This window comes from Hippocampus comes, unplaced genomic scaffold (genome assembly GCF_001891065.2).
Source record: "Hippocampus comes isolate QL1 unplaced genomic scaffold, H_comes_QL1_v1.1 scaffold302, whole genome shotgun sequence".
NCBI lineage: Eukaryota > Metazoa > Chordata > Actinopteri > Syngnathiformes > Syngnathidae > Hippocampus > Hippocampus comes.
The window spans coordinates 327,960-335,644 of NW_017806275.1; positions in this window are offsets into that span (position 1 = coordinate 327,960).

The following is a 7,685-nucleotide window of genomic DNA, read 5'->3' on the forward strand; positions in this document are numbered from 1 at the left end:
GTTTGAGTCTTTGCTTTGTGTCTTCCGTTGTTACTTTGAGGTGTCCTAATTTCGCTTCTGCGTGCTCAAAAAGAATCGACATTGTGCAGCAAAGTTAATCAACGCCTTGTCAAGCGTTGAACAGTTTGTACTTCGTGATTCGATGTGGCGGTTTGATTCCCTGTGCTGCCCCTTCTGGTGTGTCCGCCTTGGTCACCAGGGGGCAGTATAACAATAGAACTATAGACTTGTTCTCCTGCTGTTCACAAAGTTGCCGTAACATGTGTCTCTTTGTGCCGAGGATAGATCAAGAAATGCTTGGAAAGCTTTGCCTGACAACCTTTAACGATGAGCATGTCCGTACTGTTTTGCCTGCTTCGTTATAGCATGAAGCGAAGTGGGCCGCAATCTGCTCGGTGTGTTTTGTGACTCACATAGCGCTGCTAGTCTGGGTCAGATCGACTTCCAAAAGGGTTTTCGCGGTTGCGCTGCAATTGGAACAAAGACGTTTCCTTGTTATTGTTCGACGGATTCAACAACATCGCAAAAAGTGCTCCAAATCTGACCTCGGAAATGCCGCCTTGAAGTCCTGATGATCCTGAATTGGCCCCCCGGTTTGGGGAATCACCATTGCATTTGGCTGGACAGATTTGAAGACGATGTGGGTGCACAGCTGCGGATCCATGTCAGTCGCCATGTCAAAGGTGGGAACGCTCTGGAAGGTGCACACCAGTTTTCGGGAGCCGGTGGCCTCTGAAAGGTGAAACCGGACAGCGCTTCGTCACGATGGCACGTTGGCTGCCAGGCACAAATCGGCGCAAGAGAGAAACTTACCCAAGTGCGCCACGAGCATGCACAGACCTGCGAATGAATTGGCACCTTAGTCACAACTCTCCAAACTTTCAAAATAAAACAACCATTCACAACACTTGCCCTCGGTGGCGCGCCTTACCTACGAGAAGAAGTAGCTTCTGCATCTTGTTGCTGGTGGGAGGGGGGAGGGGGGTAAGAATAATATCAATCAAAGCAGTCACGCCAATCGGCCAAACCTGGATGACCTTCTCAAGAATTGGATGTCACACAAAACGATACGAGCACTTTGAGAGAAAGGCGAGGCGCGATCAGGCCGGCGGCTGCCAACCGAGTGCCAAACTCGTTTTTCTTCAGACGTGAGCCGGCGATGGACGCGCAAACTATTTCAGGTCAGATAGCAAGAAAAAGAAAACGTCCTTACCTCTTGTGGAGTCGTTGGAGACGATTTACCAAAGAATCTGAATGATTGGAAAGAAACAAAAGTACCAAAAAAAAAACACTTTTATGACTTGGATGACAAAATTCTTTTCAACAGCTCCAGGAAATGAATGGGAAGGTCGACTGCATCATTTCGGACATTTCTTTGATGGAAACGTCTTTTGGGCAAGGCAGCTTTAGTCTCCAGGTAACTCGATGTGCTCGACTTGCTTGGACTCGCAACACTGGAAAGCACTTCAAAACAAAGTTCAGAAAAAAAAAAAAAAAAAAAACGATACTTTGAGCTCGCGTTTGGAATCTTTCCCACGTGGTGCTGACTTCACTCATTGTTGGATTTTGGTGCAGCATCGCAACTCGATGCTGCTTCACCGCCTATGCTTTGAACTCTGGCCTCCAATATGTGACCTGAGCCTGCAGAACTTTTTTCTTTTTTTGTCCTCCCCACATGGCACAGGTGTCGAACTCCGGTCCTGGAGGGCCGCTGTCCTGCATGTTTTCCAAGTCTCCCTGTTGCAACACACCTGATTGAAATGATCAGATCATCAGCAAGCTCTGCGGAAGACCGATATTGAACCTGTTCATTTGAATCAGGTGTGTTGCAACAGGGACACTTGGAAAACATGCAAGACAGCGGCCCTCCAGGACAGCGTTTGACACCCCTGGTGGAAATGGAAGGTTTTGAAGAAAATGCACCGAATGACGGATGACTTGTTGGAACATTCACAAAAGGTTTGCATCAAGTCAAACGTCCAAATGAAAGGATGAACTCAAGCATTGCGCATTTGTCACGATCGGGCTTGTTCACGGTTGTCGTTCTGAGCGCTCCAAGTGGACCCTCCGAGCTCGGACGCAGATGGCAAAATGCATTCGGCGCCACATGCGCACTTCAAACATTTTCGCTTTGGAGCATAAAGCCGATCAAATGCAGAGCAGTGAGCAAATCGATGGCCGGCCAAGATCGACTTACCGAGTGGATGAAGGCTGCAAGAGTGAAGAGTCTCTCTGCGGAGGCGGAGAACTGATGCTCGACTGGGAGATGCTCACGTATTTATCTGCTGACTGGGTGGCGTGACGGGCAATCATAGAGGGAAGATGAGGAAGGAATTGTAAATGCTTAATTGCTGCAATTAAGACTTTTTTTAATGAAATAGTTGAAACTTTAATTGCGGGGAGGAAAAAAAAACATTCTCAAATGGCAGCCAAACCACCTTGGTGTTCGGGAACTTGTGGCGTGTCCACCATTTGAGAGAAATTTGCTTTCACTCCGTGATGAAGTTTTGCAACTTGTCCTGAATTTTCCCACTCTGAGACTCCTGGGGGGTCCGAAATCTCTGTTGTACACTTAAGTACAGCCCCGCCCCGCCCCTTGCTCAGGGAATGTTTGAGGCATGCGTTTTTGTGTGGGTTTTTTGTTTTATGATGAACAGCAGTCCACCACTGGGCTCTCTCAACAATCTGGACTTTTTATTGAAGCCTTCAGCGATCTTCGGAATTGACCCAGCGCTTTGCGCTAGCAATAGCTAGCTGGCACGCACAGCAGCACCGAGCCGCCGGCTAGCCGCGAGCTAACGGCTCTTTTGCCGCTCGCTCACCGCCAGCAGACCCGGATCGGTGAGGGCCCGATAAAGTCTTGCCTCAAGACTTGAAGCTTTCGATCCAAGGAACTCTGTGCAGCCCGCAGTTGGGCCATTAGGGCCACGGGCTAACTTAGCACTCGCAATAACTGTGACAGCATCCAACACTTGAACGTATACTTGATATCCGCGGATGATTTTCTGGAGGACGTTATGGACCAAACCAGCAACGGAATCCTCATCCGTTCATTTTTGTGCATTTTCGGCAATATCGGTTTTAAATAATGTCCTGTTTTTCCAACCAAAGGGTGGGAATTGTTTTTTTTGATCCGATTTACTGATTAAGCAGAACAGAATTGCCAGGCTCGTACCTTCTTCAAATAATTGTTAGTTGCAGCCAAATTGGAGCCAGAGGTGAAATGTCATTGCTGGTTCGCTGTTTCCTGACAGTGAGGAATCATGAATATGATCAGTGTCTGCACATAAATGAATGGAAGAGGGAGCACATCTCCCCCCCCCCACCCAAATGAATGAATGAATGAGACATCATTACATTATTAATTATTGGCTATCATATCAAATCCCATTTGTAAAAGTCATTTGAGAAAGTGTATTTTATCAAAAGTTTGTATCAAACCGGAAGCCCTTGGCATCAGTCAGAAGAAGCCAAGAATTTGCTCTCCGCTTCCAAATGTTTGGCAGCTCCTGCTGTGATTTGATTGGATAGAAATTGGAGGCAACCTATATATTGGCTGATGTTTTTTTCCCCCCCATTCTCTTTTTCACTCGATGAATCCGTCGGACGTGAAGAGCTTCGTAAATGGTCCTCAGACTTGCTGGGGAGGCGGCGCGGTAGTGCACGTGCACATCAATTTCGCATCCTCTGCCTGAAGGAGCGAATGCGTCCTCTGGCCCAAAAAAATGAAAAGGACCACATTTTGTCACATTTTGCTGAAAGGGTTTCATGAAAAACTTTTGGGGTTGCGAATGTTTAAAAAAAAATTACACATTTAAAACGACTAACTTGAGAAATGAAGTCCCAATTTTAAATGTTACGCCTAAATGTAAAATCTGAATTATATTTATTGGCTATGTTTGTCAAACACACAAGGAATTCACCTTCCAATCCGTCCCGAGGAACGCAAACCAAACGATGACCAGCAGGGGGAGACAGAACGGAAGGCCTGGTGGTTCGCAGCGATATCTTGGATGTGAAAAAGAAAACAAGAGGGGAAATACGGAAGATTAATCGGGCCAATTGAAAAAAAAAAAAACTAAGTTGGCAAAAGTCTCCTTTTTATATCAGACATCGGATTTTAATCCCGGAATTGACACCCAGAAGATTAATCGGGCCAATTGAAAAAAAAAAAAAAAAAACAAAGTTGGCAAAAGTCTCCTTTTTTATCAGACATCGGATTTTAATCCCGGAATTGACACCTTAAAGTCAGAACTCTGACCTTGCTCATTCTGATTTTAAAGTGAGCGTTCAGGTAAAAAACTGACAGTCTTGCCATCCTTGTTTTAATATTCTTCTTTGGCCCTAATCCTCTTCCGTACAAAGGACTACCACACATTTCTGCCATCGAGTTTTTATGCTTTCTGTGAACATTTTCCACCCCAAAACGGTCTCATGACCCAATTGCTCGCCATGTTTTTGAACTCTTGGTAAACTGGTAAACTCTGTTCCTCTGGCGAAATCTTTGGGTGACCCAAATTCTCAAAAATATGGTACAATGTTTTTAAAAGCTCTTTGAAAGTTAACGTCACACAATGTTGCTTTTTTTTTTCGCATGCTCAACTGGAAGCTGTTGAGTCTGCCAACTTCGAAACCACGACCTTTCGGAATATTCCTGTGGAATGTGACACGCCGACTTTTGCGGACCAGGCCGCGTCCCGCCTTTTCATGGTGAGTTGACCTCAATTGATCTTCAGCAAACTCGTCAGCACCATTTATTATTATTTGTTTAAATTGTATTCCATCACCCAGCCACATTTAGATTTGTTTTAAACATTTACGACCCTCCATGCACTGCTCTGAATCTTTCCCTATCTGTCTTGTCTGGTCCTTCCAGTCTTTGGCCGTTAGAGGTCGCCGCAAGCATGTCGTCCTTTTGCATGTCAGGCTGACATTCGGCCTGTTTTTGTGTCAATTTTGCCCCGTCCCGACCAAGGACGTCAAAAGCCCCGCAATCTTATGTCTTCAAAGAAAAGAGATGATTTCAAATATGACGGTTTTGAGTTCGGAGTGTGCTGACGATACAAATTCAACTCTCAAGGCACCACTGTCGAAGGAAAACTGAGACGGTCTCAACGTTTTATTCTTCTCCTTTTTTTAAGTTGTTTTACAAGCTATACATCAGGGTCTCCAAACTATGGCCCATAGGCTATTTGCGGCCCGCCATCCATTTTTCAGCAGACCGCGACATGACAAAAAAAAATTATAATAATAAAAGTGACATTTGTTTCCGGCCGCAAGCTTAGTTAAAAAAAAAAAGTGAAAGTGGAGCAGAGTGAGAAGGGAGTGTGTACTGTTGAACATTTCTCATTTATGATTAAAAGAATAACAAATTAAAAGAATAATAAATTCAAAACACTACAAGATATCCTTTATTTGTCCCACATTGGGGAAATTTACAGTCTACAGCCGCAAGATTAGGTAGAAAGAAGAAGGAAGAAAAACAAAGTGTTTGCATTCACGAAAATAAATGTTTCAGTTTCAATGCACACAGTTCCATTATGTGCAATATAAATATAGATAGAGAGAAGGTGGCTGTGCTATTTACAATTGTTTGTCACGTCATTTTATTTTTATACAGCAGCCTGAAAGCAGTCGGTAGGAACGAGCGGCGGTACCTCTCCTACTTGCAGCGCGGGTGTATCAATCTCTGGCTGAAGGAGCTGCCCAGTGCTGTCAGGGTGGCCTGGCAAACCTAACAAGTAAGTGGTTTGTTTGTACGGCAAGGAGCAAACAACCTGTTGATTCACGCCTTTCATTCTATTCTGTTGAGTGAAAACAAGTCCAAAGAACGTGACAACATCATCAGAACGTAGTTATGAAAGAACGTGTCTTGTTTTTTTTAATTGCTGGCCAACGTCACTTTGAAAAGGGCAAAAGCGGAGAACACCCAAAACACACCCTCTTCCACTTGACTCGGATCCTTTGAACACTTTTGCCAGGCGCTCAAACTCGCCTCGGCGAAGGCGTTCCTGACAGCGGGCCCGAAAGCCGCTCAGCCTCCAACTTGGTTGCCAAACGGCTTTGGACACAATCAGAGCAAAACCTTTAGTGAACGATGCCACTTCGCCAACGCATCGACATGCATTTTTTTCACTGTTTGGGGGCTACGGCGGGAGCATAAACAACGTGTCGATCTTCTTGTTTGCCGCTCTTATGACACAATTTGCATTGAGATTCTGGCACGCGTTCCGAAGAGGCTGCGACTGAGGCGAGCTTCCCGTCCTTTGCGCCAAACACTTGCTAATCGGCCTCTGTGAAGCGAGCACACCGTTCGTGGAAGCTGTGGAGGTGGAACTCTTTCCCATTCTTGCTTGATGTTCAGCTTCAGCTGTTCACCAGTTTTGGCTGTCCTCATTGGCGCGCTCTTCGGCGACGAAGCCACACTCTTCCACCACGTGCATCGTGCACTTTGGCATTGTCGTGCTAAAATAAGCAATGGCGTCCATGAAAAAGCCGTTGCTCGGATGACAGTCCTTTTCTCCCCAACCTGTAGCTGGCGAGCTTTCTGCATGAATGGCGCGTTCACAGATGTTCACAAGAATTCAGTGGCGCTTTTGCAGCCTTGCCGCTTACGTCCAGAGATGTCTTCAGATTCTCTGAAGCATTCGGCGGTACTCTGGATGACGAAATCCCTCAATTCCTTGCGATTGCAGAACTAGATTACAAGAGTGAACCTCTCTGATCAGGTAAACATCGTTAGCTCATTTTAATAGTCTATCTGCGCTAAATAGAAGGAATTGTAATCGCTTCGCAGGCTCGGATGCCCCCTGGTGCGCGGCCGGTCGCTTGATAACAAAATCTGACGTGCAAACTGGCCATTTGCGAGCCGGTGAACAACCGGTGTCCATCCCGATTCAACAGCAGCCAGCTCGATATGATCCTCCGCCGATTGCCACGTCACTCACCGCGGTGGTCAGGCCCCGCCACACAAGTTCAAAGTCACAGGCCATCGTGATCCTGTTCTTATGTGTCTCCAGTAGGTGGCAGACGAGGGCCTTCCCTTCAGTGTGCACACGCGCTGCCGCTTTTCACCGGCCACGTATTTAAGGACCGACGAACTGCCTGCTGCTTGTCAGATTAGTTGACCTTGTTGCCGCTCGAGCTCAAGTGTTTGTTTTCGAGACCTCTCGCTATGGTCGTTCTTGTTCCCTTAGCGGCACGTTTTTGTCAGATAGTTTGTCTCGCAGCATCGTCATGGTTTGCGTGTGTTCTAGCTGGGCATCGAGCTGCGCCCACAAGTTGACCGCGCACGCTCCTCGTTTCCTTTCAACTGCTGCTTCCGCATACAACTCAAGTGAAGTGTTAGCGCGGGTGCCAATTTCCGTCTTGGGACCATTGCCGAGCTGTCTTGAACTTCAGCTGTAATTGCACGGAGCTCTAAGAAGTCGTTCGCCATAAGTCACATTGTACAAAGTAATGATTCAAAGAACTGAACTGCTGCAATTAGTCCGCCGATTCTCAAAGGACACGTTGCAGACAGTCAGCCGAACGGAATGCGAGGCTCCCTCGGAGGCCAACCTGGGCCACGTTTGGCCCGCGGGCCACATCCCACCTGCCCGTAGTCTCTGCCTGGCCGTCGCGCTCCCCTTAAAGTCGCCAAAAAAAAAAAAAAAAAAAAAAAACCAATAATCGCCATTTTTTCC